The sequence below is a fragment of the Procambarus clarkii genome, chromosome 53 (assembly GCF_040958095.1).
Source record: "Procambarus clarkii isolate CNS0578487 chromosome 53, FALCON_Pclarkii_2.0, whole genome shotgun sequence".
Taxonomy (NCBI): domain Eukaryota; kingdom Metazoa; phylum Arthropoda; class Malacostraca; order Decapoda; family Cambaridae; genus Procambarus; species Procambarus clarkii.
Window position 1 is genome coordinate 34,012,772 of NC_091202.1, and position 16,222 is coordinate 34,028,993.

The window sequence follows — 16,222 nt, forward strand, 5'->3', positions numbered from 1 at the left end:
GACGTTATCTTGAGATCTTGAGATGATTTCGGGGCTTAGTGTCCCCGCGGCCCGGTCCTCGACCAGGCCTCCTTTTTTTTGCACATCCCCAGGAAGCAGCCCTTAGCAGCTGTCTAACTCCCAGGTACCTATTTACTGCTAGGTAACAGGGCCATCAGGGTGAAAAACACATTTTGCCTATTTGTCTCCGCCTCCACCGGGGATCGAACTCGGAACCTCAGGACTACGAATTCGAAGCGCTGTCCACCCAGCTGTCAGGCACCCATTACGTAGCTTCGAGCGTGATATATCAATGAATAAATTCACAGGAACCGTGATGAGGGTTCGAACCTATGCATTGGGTGTTCCCAGGCAAGCTCTAGTCGACTGCGCTACGACATGGTCAAAAGAATTGCAACCTGGGGGTACTACTGCACCCACGAGGATCCCGAGGCTTCCACTGGAGCCCAACTGGGGGTTTTACAAAAATCCCCCCCCCCATGCAGTCGCAGAATTGTGTGAAACCCCCGAGTGTTTCACACAATTGTGTGAAACCCCCGAGTGTTTCACACAATTGTGTGAAACCCCCTAGTGTTTCACACAATTGGGGGATTTGTGAAAAAGACTTAAGCCAGATTAGTGTGGGACGTTGACGGAAGACGGTTGTGTGCGTGTCGCAGGTGGCACGCGTGTCGCAGGTGGCATGCGTGTCGCAGTGGCATGCGTGTCGCAGGTGGCACGCGTGTCGCAGGTGGCATGCGTGTCGCAGTGGCACGCGTGTCGCAGTGGCACGCGTGTCGCAGGTGGCACGCGTGTCGCAGTGGCACGCGTGTCGCAGGTGGCACGCGTGTCGCAGGTGGCACGCGTGTCGCAGGTGGCACGCGTGTCGCAGGTGGCATGCGTGTCGCAGTGGCACGCGTGTCGCAGTGGCACGCGTGTCGCAGGTGGCACGCGTGTCGCAGTGGCACGCGTGTCGCAGGTGGCACGCGTGTCGCAGGTGGCACGCGTGTCGCAGGTGGCATGCGTGTCGCAGTGGCATGCGTGTCGCAGGTGGCACGCGTGTCGCAGGTGGCATGCGTGTCGCAGTGGCACGCGTGTCGCAGGTGGCACGCGTGTCGCAGGTGGCACTCGTGTCGCAGGTGGCACGCGTGTCGCAGTGGCATGCGTGTCGCAGGTGGCATGCGTGTCGCAGTGGCATGCGTGTCGCAGGTGGCATGCATGTCGCAGTGGCATGCGTGTCGCAGGTGGCACGCGTGTCGCAGTGGCATGCGTGTCGCAGGTGGCACGCCAGTTCTGGCCAACCCCACAACGCCGTTTACGGACATCAGACCTGGCACCAAGTATGGCTCGCAAGCCCTCTGGCAGCATCGCCACGGTCCAGGTTTCTGAGGATGTCTAATCTGATATGCTAATGAGTTGTGGGGCGCTTCTCTCTCTCCAGCAAGCGGAGGGAGAGAATTATCAACGGAAACCGCCGAGCCATTACGACCATATAGCACTGGGCTGGGGTCAGGATTTGGGATGGGACGGAGGGAAAGGAATGGTGCCCAACCACTTGGACGGTCGGGGATTGAACGCCGACCGCCAAGGCATAAGCACTCAGTGGTTCAAGACACTGTGAAGGTGAGGCGCTGAGGTTATCGATGCTCCACTTAAGACCCCATTCCAGCTGCCCAAGGCCTGGCGTGCGGCTGTGTGGTGGTGTTGGAAGATGATGGATAGAATCTACCCGTTTAGGTTCGAACCCTCATCACGGCTCCTGTGGATTTGTTCAATATTATCCATCTTGGGGCTTTTCAGAGTTTATTACAACAAATATATATTATACAATAAATATTGAATCAAGCATTAAATTGTAATGCAGATAAGAATCTAAATAATAACTTTAGCCTAGGTTGTTATCATAGGTTAGCCTAGGTGTTATCATATTATTGAGGTTGTTATCATAGGGGATGTGTGTATATCTTACACGTGTAACTCTTCTCATTAATCATAATATCACAGCTTTTCATTCACCTGGGTTCAAAGAGACTCGAACCGCGGCCCCTACACGTGTGAGGACCAAGCTCTATCTACTGAGCTATCAGCTCAGTAGATAGAGCTTGGGTCCGGGGTTCGAGTCTGATAGAGCTCAGGTGAATGAAATGTTTACATCCAGGGAAGTGTGGATGACAACTTGACTACCAAAGATGATAAACGCTTCACTGCTTTACTAGTTCTCACAACAATAGTTTATATCAATAAAAGATAATGTTTGTCTGTGTCTGACCAAGGTTGGAGGCCAAACGCTATGGGCTAGATTCACCCAACTATGATTACTTGCATAGTGACTTCCATGTGCTTTACCCAGTCGTTTTTGTATAGCAGAATTAGGATAAGTCATTTGAGTAATATATAATCACACCGTATATAATCGTTCTATGATAATGGATCGTGTTGTTGTCAAAAGAATTATTTAATTATACCTCCTATACGATCAGGAACTAGGCAACATTAAGCACTTATTAAATAAGACACTATTCAGCAATATGCTGGACTGGGGACTTAGAAGGAAGGTGATGTAGTGATGCACTTGGTCACTACACCACCACCTTCACCCGACCACCTCTGGAGTGTTGAAGTATTCAACACGGGCTTGAAATGTCCATAGACTTTCAGGGTTCCTCTAGTGCCCCTAGCATGGCTGCTCACAGAGTTTGCAACTGGAGTGCTCAGGATTGGGAGATCCGTCACCTGTAGCCACCTGCGACAGGTGATCTCCCACACTACATCACTGAATGCCCAGTTATTAGACCTTTCAGACCCGTTGGCATCAGGTACCTGGAGCTTTGCAATTACTTTATTCACTCTCATGTTCTTGAAGATATCCTTATAGTGCAGCCGTTCTCGCAAATTTAATAAGTCAATATTGACTTATTAGTTGTGTGCATAGGTGACATACTAAACATAATAGTTTCCCTTGAAAAGAAAAGCTTCATAGAAAACACCGGCCTTACCTAACCTACTTAGTATGTTAAAATAAGCATCTTACTGCTTCGTAATTACAATTGTTACTTAACCTATTATAGGTATAGGTTAGGCAATAATTGTAATTACGAAGCAATAAGATGCTTATCTTAACATACTAAGTAGGTTAGGTAAGGTCGGTGTTTTCTATGAAGCTTTTCAAGGGAAACTATTATGTTAAGTATGTCACCTATGCACATATTTAATAAGTCAATATTGACTTATTAAATTTGCGAGAACGGGTTGTATAGTGTACCCAAAATTTGCCAGTGCAGGTTACTGAACATATGACCCTGTATGACTAACCATCCTGCGAGATGGGGATTTTAGCAGCATCACTGCTACCTTATTCACTCTTGTGTTGATAGTAACCTCATAATGCACCCAGAGTCTGCCAGTGCAGACTACTGGTCACATGCCTCTGTATGACTAACTATCCTGTGTGATGGGGATTTTTTAGCACCGCGTGGCTAGCTTTTTGACACACTGTACTCCCCTTCATATAGTCTAGGGCAGCTGCACAAATGCAGATGTACCTGATATAATAATAATAAAAAAAAACTATCATGAAGTTATTCACCAAATTCAATCTGAGAAACAGTGAACTGATTACTTGTTAATGGTTCTTCACTGTCTCACAGCCACTAATCACCAAGTCACTTGTCTGTTCTGCAATAGTTACACACGACCACATTGCACTTTACCACCAATAACGTAGTACCCTCTTGTAGCAGGCTGTTCTGACCACTGACCTCCTCCTCCTCCTCTATGGTTGGAGCTAATACACTCTCCTGGTGGTGATTACTGTTAATATAACCAGGTTATTGACCCCACCGTCGTTCGTCCTCGTGATTGGCGGACAGCCTTAAGCCCCCTGCTGGTTGGTGCAACTGTAAGGTTCTCAGCTTACTTAACCAACTCTTATATTACTTAACCGATTACCTGCCACCCTCTACGGCTTCAATTGAATTTCCAAACCAAGGAGGCCATATTTTGGGTCAATTAAGTGCAAAAAATGTATGGATTTCTATTATTAAACTTTCCTTATCTTTCTCCTCTACTTTCTCCGTGATTACGAGTTCCTCATTCCCAATTGGATAGTTAGTGTGTTTTGATCGATAGTAGAGCTTGTGGTATCAAGTTGATAACGAATGAGAAGTGAGATAAGTTGAGCATAAGAGCTCCAGGTCAACTCACACAGACTCTGAAGACGGCAGACATCACCTCACTGCAAAATGGAGTTAGAAAGCCACTGTAAAAAAAAAATTAAATTTTGCCCCGAGGGGCGAGTTTATTGGGCAGCGCCACTCATCTTGTGAGTGGACACACCGCCATAGCAGCATGTACAACACTCCCCAATAGGAAAAAAACCCGCTTGGTTGTTCATCCTGTCACTTGTACCCGTCACAACTGTCACACCTGTCACAACTGTAAAAAGATAATAAACTAATCACACTATAACATCACAAGGTATTTGAGAGCAGCTAAGAAGTCAACATACGAGTTAAATGGAAAATAATGATCTATGAAATCCACGTTAACACAGTTTTACATTAAGAAAATCTTTGCTTTCTCAATTATTGGACCATTAGGACAAAATAATGCGGCCATTAAAAGCAAATAAAAATGAAGATGTTGTATACACACAATCTGCAATAGCAATTGCTGCGACCATGGAGTAATAGCCAATCAAATAAATAAGGGAATAACAGGTAAAATTAGCACGTGTTTTTTTAAATATTCCAATGAGAAGATTAGGAATAGTGGCCGTAAATCACAGATAATCCAGCCCCGAGTACGACGGTCAGTCCCACAAGGAACGGCTCCCGTCCTAGACACACGTAGAGACCAGGTAGAGCACAGGTAGAGGCCTGGTAGAGACCAGGTAGAGGCCTGGTAGAGCACAGGTAGACGCCAGGTAAAGCGGAGGTATTGCACAGGTAGAGGTCAGACAGAATACAGGTAGAGGCCAGGTAGAGACCAGGTAGAGACCAGGTAGAGACCAGGTAGAGGCCTGGTAGAGCACAGGTAGAGGCCTGGTAGAGACCAGGTAGAGACCAGGTAGAGACCAGGTAGAGCCCAGGCAGAGACCAGGTAGAGGCCAGGTAGAGACCAGGTAGAGGCCTGGTAGAGCACAGGTAGAGACCAGGTAGATACCAGGTAGAGGCCTGGTAGAGCACAGGTAGAGACCAGGTAGAGACCAGGTAGAGACCAGGTAGAGCACAGGTAGAGACCAGGTAGAGACCAGGTAGAGCACAGGTAGAGACCAGGTAGAGCACAGGTAGAGACCAGGTAGAGACCAGGTAGAGCACAGGTAGAGACCAGGTAGAGACCAGGTAGAGCACAGGTAGAGACCAGGTAGAGGCCTGGTAGAGCACAGGTAGAGACCAGGTAGAGACCAGGTAGAGGCCTGGTAGAGCACAGGTAGAGACCAGGTAGAGACCAGGTAGAGGCCTGGTAGAGCACAGGTAGAGACCAGGTAGAGACCAGGTAGAGGCCTGGTAGAGCACAGGTAGAGACCAGGTAGAGACCAGGTAGAGACCAGGTAGAGACCAGGTAGAGACCAGGTAGAGACCAGGTAGAGACCAGGTAGAGCACAGGTAGAGACCAGGTAGAGACCAGGTAGAGACCAGGTAGAGCACAGGTAGAGACCAGGTAGAGCACAGGTAGAGACCAGGTAGAGCACAGGTAGAGGCCTGGTAGAGACCAGGTAGAGGCCTGGTAGAGACCAGGTAGAGGCCTGGTAGAGCACAGGTAGAGACCAGGTAGAGGCCTGGTAGAGCACAGGTAGAGACCAGGTAGAGACCAGGTAGAGGCCTGGTAGAGCACAGGTAGAGACCAGGTAGAGACCAGGTAGAGGCCTGGTAGAGCACAGGTAGAGACCAGGTAGAGACCAGGTAGAGCACAGGTAGATACCAGGTAGAGACCAGGTAGAGCACAGGTAGAGACCAGGTAGAGACCAGGTAGAGACCAGGTAGAGCACAGGTAGAGCACAGGTAGAGCACAGGTAGAGACCAGGTAGAGACCAGGTAGAGACCAGGCAGAGGCCTGGTAGAGACCAGGTAGAGACCAGGTAGAGCACAGGTAGAGACCAGGTAGAGACCAGGTAGAGGCCTGGTAGAGCACAGGTAGAGACCAGGTAGAGCACAGGTAGAGACCAGGTAGAGGCCTGGTAGAGCACAGGTAGAGACCAGGTAGAGACCAGGTAGAGACCAGGCAGAGGCCTGGTAGAGACCAGGTAGAGACCAGGTAGAGACCAGACAGAGGCCTGGTAGAGACCAGGTAGAGACCAGGCAGAGGCCTGGTAGAGACCAGGTAGAGACCACACTGCAAACATTAGGGGGCCGCTATTTTGTACCGTCACGGCCCAGCCACCGCTATAGAAGCCTGGCCTCAGGCCAGGCTCTGGGAGTGGGACAACTCTAGAAATCATCAATAGGTAACATCCATTAACCTTACTGATGATTAAATGAACTCTGTATATGTCTGTATGTATGTATGTATGTATGTATGTATGTATGTATGTATGTATGTATGTATGTATGTATGTATGTATATGTGTGTGTATATGTGTATGTGTATACTTTCCAAGTTGTGTTTGCCGGGGTTGAGCTCTGGCTCTCTGGTCCCGCCTCTCAACTGTCAATCAACTGATGTTCAGGTTCCTGAGCCTACTGGGCTGTATCATATCTACATTTGAAACTGTGTATGGAGTCATCCTCCACCACATCACTGCCTAATGCATTCCACTTTTTAACTACTCTGACACTGAAAAAGTTCTTTTTAACGTCCCTGTGGCTCACTTGAGTACTCAATTTCCACCTGTGTCCCCTTGTTCGCGTACCACCCATGTTAAACTATTTATCTTTATCTGCCCTGTCAATTCCTCTTAGAATTTTGTAGGTAGTGATCATATCTCGCCCCGAGCTTTCCTGTCTTCCTGTTTGTCTTCCAGCAACGTGAGGTACATTTCACACAGCCTTTCCTCGTAACTCATGCCTCTTAGTTCTGGGACTAGCCTAGTGGCATACGTCTGAACTTTTTCCAGCTTGGTCTTGTGCTTCACAAGGTACGGGCTCCATGCTGGAGCTGCATACTCCAGGATTAGTCTGACATACGTGGTATACAAAGTTCTGAATGATTCCTTATGCAAGTTTCTAAATGCCGTTCTTATGTTGGCCAACCTGGCATATGCTGCTGATGTTATCTTCTTGATATGGGCTTCTGGGGACAGGTCTGGCGTGATATTAACCCTCAAATCTTTTTTTCTCTCTCTCTCTCTCTCTCTCTCTCTCTCTCTCTCTCTCTCTCTCTCTCTCTCTCTCTCTCTGTCTCTGTCTCTGTCTGTCTCTCTCTCTCTCTCTCTGATTCTTGAAGAATTTCATCTCCCAAATGATACCTTGTATCTGGCCTCCTGCTCCCTACACCTATCTTCATTACATTACATTTGCTTGGGTTAAACTCTAACAACCATTTGTTGGACCATTCTTTCAGTTTGACTAGGTCTTCTTGAAGCTTCAAGCAGTTCTCCTCTGTCTTAATCCTTCTCATAATTTTGCCATCGTCAGTAAACATTGAGAGGAACGAGTTTGTACCCTCCGGGAGATCATTTACGTATATCACAAACAGGATAGGTCCGAGTACAGAGCCCTATGGGACTCCACTGGTGACTTCACGCCAATCTGAGGTCTCACCCTCTAACTGTAACTCTCTGCTTTCTATTGCTTAGGTATTCCTTTATCCACTGGAGCACCTTACCTGCTTGTCTCTCTTGCTTATGTACCAGCCTCTTATGGGGTACTGTGTCAAAGGCTTTCCGACAGTCCAAGAAAATGCAGTCCACCCAGCCTTCTCTTTCTTCCTTAATCTTTGTCACCTGGTCGTAGAATTCTATTAAGCCAGTAAGGCAAGATTTACCCTCCATGAACCCATGTTGGCGATTTGTCACGAAGTTCCTTCTCTCCAGATGTGTTACTAGATTTTTTCTCACTATCTTCTCCATCACCTTGCATGGTATACAAGTCAACAAGTCAAGGACACTGGCCTGTAGTTCAGTGTCTCTTGTCTGTCACCCTTTTTGTATATTGGGACCACATTAGCCATCTTCCATATTTCTGGTAGGTCTCCCCTCTCCAGTGACCTACTATACACTATGGATAGAGGCAAGCAAAGTGCTTCTGTACACTCTTTCAATACCCATGGTGAGATCCCGTCTGGACCAACAGCCTTTCTCAAATCCAGATCCAACAGATGTCTCTTGACCTTGTTCTTTTGTGAAGACCTCCTGGAACCTATTGTTTAGTTCTTCACACACCTCTTTGTCATTCTCTGTATACCTGTCCTCGCCTGTTCTAAGTTTCATTACCTATTCTTTCACTGTTGTTTTCCTCCTGATGTGACTGTGGAATAGCTTTAGTTCGGTCTTGGCTTTGTTTGCTAAATCATTTTCATTATTTTTCTCAGCTTCTCTTCTCACACTAACATATTTATTCCTGGTTCTCTGGTATCTCTCTCTACTTTCTGGTGTTCTGTTATTTCAGAAGTTTCTCCACGCCCTTTTATTCAATTCCTTTGCTTCCATACATGCCCTTTTAACCCATGGATTCTTCTTTTGCTTCTCGGATTTTCCCTTTGGGCCGGGATAAACCTGTTTACTGCCTCCTGAAACTTTTGGGTGACATAGTCCATCATGTCTTGTACAGACTTTGCTCTGAGATCTGTGTCCCATGGTATATTCCTTAGGAAACTTCTCATCTCCTCATAGTTCCCCTTTTAGTATGCCAGCCTTTTGTTTTCCAGTTCTTTTTGGGGGGAGACAAGTCCTAACTCTACCAAGTACTCAATGATCAATACACTGTGATCACTCATTCCCAAGGGTGCTTCCAACTTGACTTCCCTTATATCCCACTCATTTAGGGTAAATATCGGATCAAACATGGCTGGTTCATTTTTCCCTCTCATTCTTGTCGGTCCCTTGATGTGTTGGCTTAGAAAGTTTTTTGTCACGTCCAGCAGCTTAGCTCTCTATGTATCTCTGTTCTGCACACAACACAACGCGACCATTTTTAGCTGAGCTTCACATGTGAGCTGAGCACCTCAGACGGCAGATTACGTCTTCCGCAGTGAGGAGGGCACACGTTGGTGGTGGGGGAGGGCAGAGACACGTTGGTGGGGGGGGCAGACACACGTTGGTGGGGGAGGGCAGAGACACGTTGGTGGTGGGGGGGCAGAGACACGTTGGTGGTGGGGGGGGGGGGGCAGAGACACGTTGGTGGTGGGGGGGCAGAGACACGTTGGTGGGGGGGGGGGGCAGAGACACGTTGGTGGTGGGGGGGCAGAGACACGTTGGTGGGGGGGGGCAGAGACACGTTGGTGGGGGGGCAGAGACACGTTGGTGGGGGGGGGGCAGAGACACGTTGGTGGGGGGGCAGACACACGTTGGTGGGGGGGGCAGACACACGTTGGTGGGGGAGAGCAAAGACACGTTGGTGGTGGGGGGGGCAGAGACACGTTGGTGGGGGGGGGGGCAGAGACACGTTGGTGGGGGGGCAGACACACGTTGGTGGGGGGGGGGCAGACACACGTTGGTGGGGGAGGGCAGAGACACGTTGGTGGTGGGGGGAGCAGAGACACGGTGGTGGGGGGGGGGGCAGAGACACGTTGGTGGTGGGGGGGCAGAGACACGTTGGTGGGGGGGGCAGAGACACGTTGGTGGTGGGGGGAGGGTGCAGAGACACCTTGGTGGTGGGGGGGGGCGCAGAGACACGTTGGTGGTGGGAGGGGTAGACACACGTTGGCGGGGGGGGGGCAGAGACACGTTGGTGGTGGGGGGGGCAGAGACACGTTGGTGGTGGGGGGGCAGAGACACGTTGGTGGGGGGGGGCAGAGACACGTTGGTTGGAGGGGGGCAGAGACACGTTGGTGGTGGGGGAGGGCAGAGACACGTTGGTGGTGGGGGGGCAGAGACACGTTGGTGGGGGGGGGGCAGAGACACGTTGGTGGGGGGAGGGGGCAGAGACACGTTGGTGGTGGGGGGGGCAGAGACACGTTGGTGGGGGAGGGCAGAGACACGTTGGAGGTGGGGGGGGCAGAAACACGTACGTTGGTGGTGGTGGGGGGGGCAGAGACACGTTGGTGGTGGTGGGGGGGGGCAGAGACACGTTGGTGGTGGGGGGGGGGCAGAGACACGTTGGTGGTGGGGGAGGGCAGAGACACGTTGGTGGTGGGGGGGCTGAGACACGTTGGTGGGGGGAGGGGGCAGAGACACGTTGGTGGTGGGGGGGGGCGCAGAGACACGTTGGTGGTGGGGGGGGGGGCAGAGACACGTTGGTGGGGGGCAGAGACACGGTGGGGGAGGCAGAGACACGTTGGTGGGGGGGGGCAGAGACACGTTGGTGGGGGGGGCAGAGACACGTTGGTGGGGGAGGGCAGAGACACGTTCGTGGGGGGGGGCAGACACACGTTGGTGGGGGAGGGCAGAGACACGTTGGTGGTGGGGGGGCAGAGACACGTTGGTGGTGGGGGGGCAGAGACACGTTGGTGGTGGGGGGGGCAGAGACACGTTGGTGGGGGGGCAGAGACACGTTGGTGGTGTGGGGGCAGAGACACGTTGGTGTGTCACCAACCCTCCCTCCACACACTGTGGTGGTGGAGGGAGGGTGCAGAGACACGTTGGTGGTGGGGGGGGGGGCGCAGAGACACGTTGGTGGTGGGGGGGGCAGACACACGCTGGTGGGGGAGGGCAGAGACACGTTGGTGGTGGGGGGGGCAGAGACACGTTGGTGGTGGGGGGGGCAGAGACACGTTGGTGGTGGGGGGGCAGAGACACGTTGGTGGGGGGGGGCAGAGACACGTTGGTGGGGGGGCAGAGACACGTTGGTGGGGGGGGGGGCAGAGACACGTTGGTTGGGGGGGGCAGAGACACGTGGGTGGTGGGGGAGGGCAGAGACACGTTGGTGGTGGGGGGGGGCAGAGACACGTTGGTGGGGGGGGCAGAGACACGTGGTGGGGGGGGGGGCAGAGACACGTTGGTGGGGGGGGGCAGAGACACGTTGGTTGGGGGGGGCAGAGACACGTTGGTGGGGGGGGCAGAGACACGTTGGTGGTGGGGGAGGGCAGAGACACGTTGGTGGGGGGGGGGCAGAGGACACGTTGGTGGGGGGAGGGGGCAGAGACACGTTGGTGGGGGGGAGGGGGCAGAGACACGTTGGTGGTGGGGGGGGCAGAGACACGTTGGTGGGGAAGGGCAGAGACACGTTGGTGGTGGTGGGGGGGCAGAGACACGTTGGCGGTGGTGGGGGGGCAGAGACACGTTGGTGGTGGGGGGGGCAGAGACACGTTGGTGGTGGGGGAGGGCAGAGACAACGTTGGTGGTGGGGGGCAGAGACACGTTGGTGGGGGGGGGGCAGAGACACGTTGGTGGGGGGAGGGGGCAGAGACACGTTGGTGGTGGGGGGGGGGGGCGCAGAGACACGTTGGTGGTGGGGGGGGGGCAGAGACACGTTGGTGGGGGGGGGGCAGAGACACGTTGGTGGGGGAGGGCAGAGACACGTTGGTGGGGGGGGGGCAGAGACACGTTGGTGGGGGAGGGCAGAGACACGTTGGTGGGGGGGGGCAGAGACACGTTGGTGGGGGGGGGGCAGAGACACGTTGGTGGGGGGGGGCAGAGACACGTTGGTGGGGGGGGGGCAGAGACACGTTGGTGGTGGGGGGGGCCAGAGACACGTTGGTGGTGGGGGGGGCCAGAGACACGTTGGTGGTGGGGGGGGCAGAGACACGTTGGTGGTGGGGGGGGGCAGAGACACGTTGGTGGGGGGGGGGCAGAGACACGTTAGTGGGGGGGGCAGAGACACGTTGATGGGGGGAGGGGGCAGAGACACGTTGGTGGGGGGGGGCAGAGACACGTTGGTGGGGGGGGGCAGAGACACGTTGGGGGGGGGGGCAGAGACACGTTGGTGGAGGGGGCACAGACACGTTGGTGGGGGGGGCACAGACACGTTGGTGGGGGGGGGGCACAGACACGTTGGTGGGGGGGGGGTCAGAGACACGTTGGTGGGGGGAGGGGGCAGAGACACGTTGGTGGGGGGAGGGGGCAGAGACACGTTGGTGGGGGGAGGGGGCAGAGACACGTTGGTGGGGGGGGGGGATGGTCGCGTTGGTGGGGGGGGATGGTCGCGTTGGGGGGGGATGGTCGCGTTGGTGGGGGGGGCAGAGACACGTTGGTGGGGGGGGGGGCAGAGACACGTTGGTGGGGGGGGCAGAGACACGTTGGTGGGGGGAGGGGACAGAGACACGTTGGTGGGGGGAGGGGGCAGAGACACGTTGGTGGTGGAGGGGGCAGAGACACGTTGGTGGGGGGACAGAGACACGTTGGTGGGGGGGGCAGAGACACGTTGGTGGGGGGGGGGCAGAGACACGTTGGTGGGGGGGGGCAGAGACACGTTGGGGGGGGGGGCAGAGACACGTTGGTGGGGGGAGGGGGCAGAGACACGTTGGTGGGGGAGGGAGGGGGGGAAGGGCAGAGACACGTTGGTGGGGGGGGTGATGGGCGCGTTGGTGGGGGGGGGGGAGGGTGAAGGCAGAGACGCGTTGGTGGGGGGAGGGGGAATGGTCGCGTTGGATGGGGGGAGGGGGATGGTCGCGTTGGTGGGGGGGGAGGGTGAAGGCAGAGACACATTGGTGGGGGGGTAGGGCATGGTTGCATTGGGGGGGGAGGGGGATGGTCGCGTTGGTGGGGGGAAGGAGGGTGATTGTCGTGTTGGTGGGGAGAGGGTGATGGTCCCGTTGGTGGGGTGGAGGGTGAAGGCAGAGACGCGTTGGTGAGGGGGAGGGCATGGTCGCGTTGGTGGGGGGAAGGGTAGAGAGGTGTTGGTGGGGGGGGGAGGCAGAGATGCATTGGTGAGGTTGGGTGGGGACTCATTGGGGGGAGGGGAGTGAAGGATTGTGGGGAGGGGTCCTCTTTTGTGCTCTGGTTCGTGAACACTACCTTTATCATCCAGTTTTTGTCTTTGTTGTACTGGCCAAGTCTGAAAACCTTTTCCATATTTTGTTCAGCCCTTCCTTTACTGTAAACATAGCTTGAGGGCTATTTCTAATCATATCTGCAAATGTGGCTTGTTCTGTAGAAGTCCCTTCCACGGATACATTACCAGGTTCTTGAGGGATGGTTCGTGCCTGGTAAGGAGTAGGATTCTATTTCAAACTTCATATCTCCTCGTTTGCTCCCTTCAGCTCATCCTGCAGGTTAGTTAGTGTCTCCTTCATTACCCTCAGTTCCTCACTGAATTGTCTCCGTTAAACGTTTTTTACCGGGTCATCTTCTCCCTCACCTTCACCAGTGTTTTGGTGTCTCTCTGCCATGTTTGTTCCCTATTCCAATATGTAGGTATAGTGATGTGAGAATGATGGGCATGGGTGTGTGTGTGTGTGTGTGTGTGTGTGTGTGTGTGTGTGTGTGTGTGTGTGTGTGTGTGTGTGTGTGTGTGTGTGTGTGTGTGTGTGCAGGTGGGGGGGGGTGTACTCGTATACCTAAAAACTAAGAAACATTTATAATTAATAACAATAAAATAAGTTAATATGTAAGCAACTGAGATAAGAACATTCTGCTAAAGAATATCGATTAAATTAATGGAAGACAATGAACAAGCTGTGGAGGGAAGAACATTCTATACCTACAGTTGGACACATATACATGACTGGACTTCGGGAGTCCCACAACCATAACCAGTCCCACAACCATAACCAGTCCCACAACCATAACCAGTCCCACAACCATAACCAGTCCCACAACCATAACCAGTCCCACAACCATAACCAGTCCCACAACCATAACCAGTCCCACAACCATAACCAGTCCCACAACCATAACCAGTCCCACAACCATAACCAGTCCCACAACCATAACCGGTCCCACAACCATAACCAGCCCCACAACCACAACCAGCCCCACAACCACAACCAGTCCCACAACCACAACCAGCCCCCACAACCATAACCAGCCCCCACAACCATAACCAGCCCCACAACCATAACCAGTCCCACAACCATAACCAGTCCCACAACCATAACCAGTCCCACAACCATAACCAGTCCCACAACCATAACCAGCCCCCACAACCAGCCCCCACAACCATAACCAGTCCCACAACCATAACCAGTCCCACAACCATAACCAGCCCCACAACCACAACCAGCCCCACAACCATAACCAGCCCCCACAACCATAACCAGCCCCACAACCATAACCAGTCCCACAACCATAACCAGTCCCACAACCATAACCAGTCCCACAACCATAACCAGTCCCACAACCATAACCAGCCCCCACAACCATAACCGGTCCCACAACCATAACCAGCCCCCACAACCATAACCAGTCCCAAAACCATAACCAGCCCCCACAACCATAACCAGTCCCACAACCATAACCAGTCCCACAACCATAACCAGCCCCACAACCACAACCAGCCCCCACAACCATAACCAGTCCCACAACCATAACCAGTCCCACAACCATAACCAGCCCCCACAACACAACCAGTCCCACAACCATAACCAGTCCCCACAACCATAACCAGTCCCACAACCATAACCAGCCCCCACAACCATAACCAGTCCCACAACCATAACCAGCCCCCACAACCATAACCAGCCCCCACAACCATAACCAGTCCCACAACCACAACCAGCCCCAACAACCATAACCAGCCCCACAACAACAACCAGCCCCCACAACCACAACCAGCCCCACAACCACAACCAGCCCCCGCAACCATAACCAGCCCCACAACCATAACCAGTCCCACAACCATAACCAGCCCCACAACCACAACCAGTCCCACAACCATAACCAGCCCCACAACCACAACCAGTCCCACAACCACAACCAGCCCCCACAACCATAACCAGCCCCCACAACCATAACCAGCCCCACAACCATAACCAGTCCCACAACCATAACCAGTCCCACAACCATAACCAGCCCCCACAACCATAACCAGTCCCACAACCATAACCAGTCCCACAACCATAACCAGTCCCACAACCAAAACCAGCCCCCACAACCATAACCAGTCCCACAACCATAACCAGCCCCCACAACCATAACCAGCCCCACAACCATAACCAGTCCCACAACCATAACCAGCCCCCACAACCATAACCAGTCCCACAACCATAACTAGCCCCCACAACCATAACCAGTCCCACAACCATAACCAGTCCCACAACCATAACCAGCCCCACAACCATAACCAGCCCCCACAACCATAACCAGTCCCACAACCATAACCAGCCCCCACAACCATAACCAGCCCCACAACCATAACCAGTCCCACAATCATAACCAGCCCCCACAACAACAACCAGTCCCACAACCACAACCAGTCCCACAACCACAACCAGTCCCACAACCACAACCAGCCCCACAACCAGTCCCACAACCACAACCAGTCCCACAACCACAACCAGCCCCACAACCAAAACCAGTCCCACAACCAAAACCAGCCCCACAACCACAACCAGCCCCACAACCACAACCAGCCCCACAACCACAACCAGTCCCACAACCACAACCAGTCCCACAACCACAACCAGCCCCACAACCACAACCAGCCCCACAACCACAACCAGCCCCACAACCACAACCTGTCCCACAACCAGTCCCACAACCACAACCAGCCCCACAACCACAACCAGTCCCACAACCACAACCAGTCCCACAACCACAACCAGCCCCACAACCACAACCAGCCCCACAACCACAACTAGTCCCACAAATATAACCAGCCCCACAACCAGTCCCACATCCATAACCAGCCCCCACAACAACAACCAGCCCCCACAACCATAACCAGCCCCACAACCATAACCAGCCCCACAACCACAACCAGCCCCCACAACCATAACCAGCCCCCACAACCATAACCAGCCCCCACAACAACAACCAGCCCCCACAACCATAACCAGCCCCCACAACCACAACCAGCCCCACAACCATAACCAGCCCCCACAACCATAACCAGCCCCCACAACAACAACAGCCCCCACATCCATAACCAGCCCCCACAACCATAACCAGCCCCCACAACCATAACCAGCCCCACAACCATAACCAGCCCCACAACCACAACCAGCCCCCACAACCAAAACCAGCCCCACAACCACAACCAGTCCCACAACCACAACCAGTCCCACAACCATAACCAGCCCCCACAACCATAACCAGCCCCACAACCAT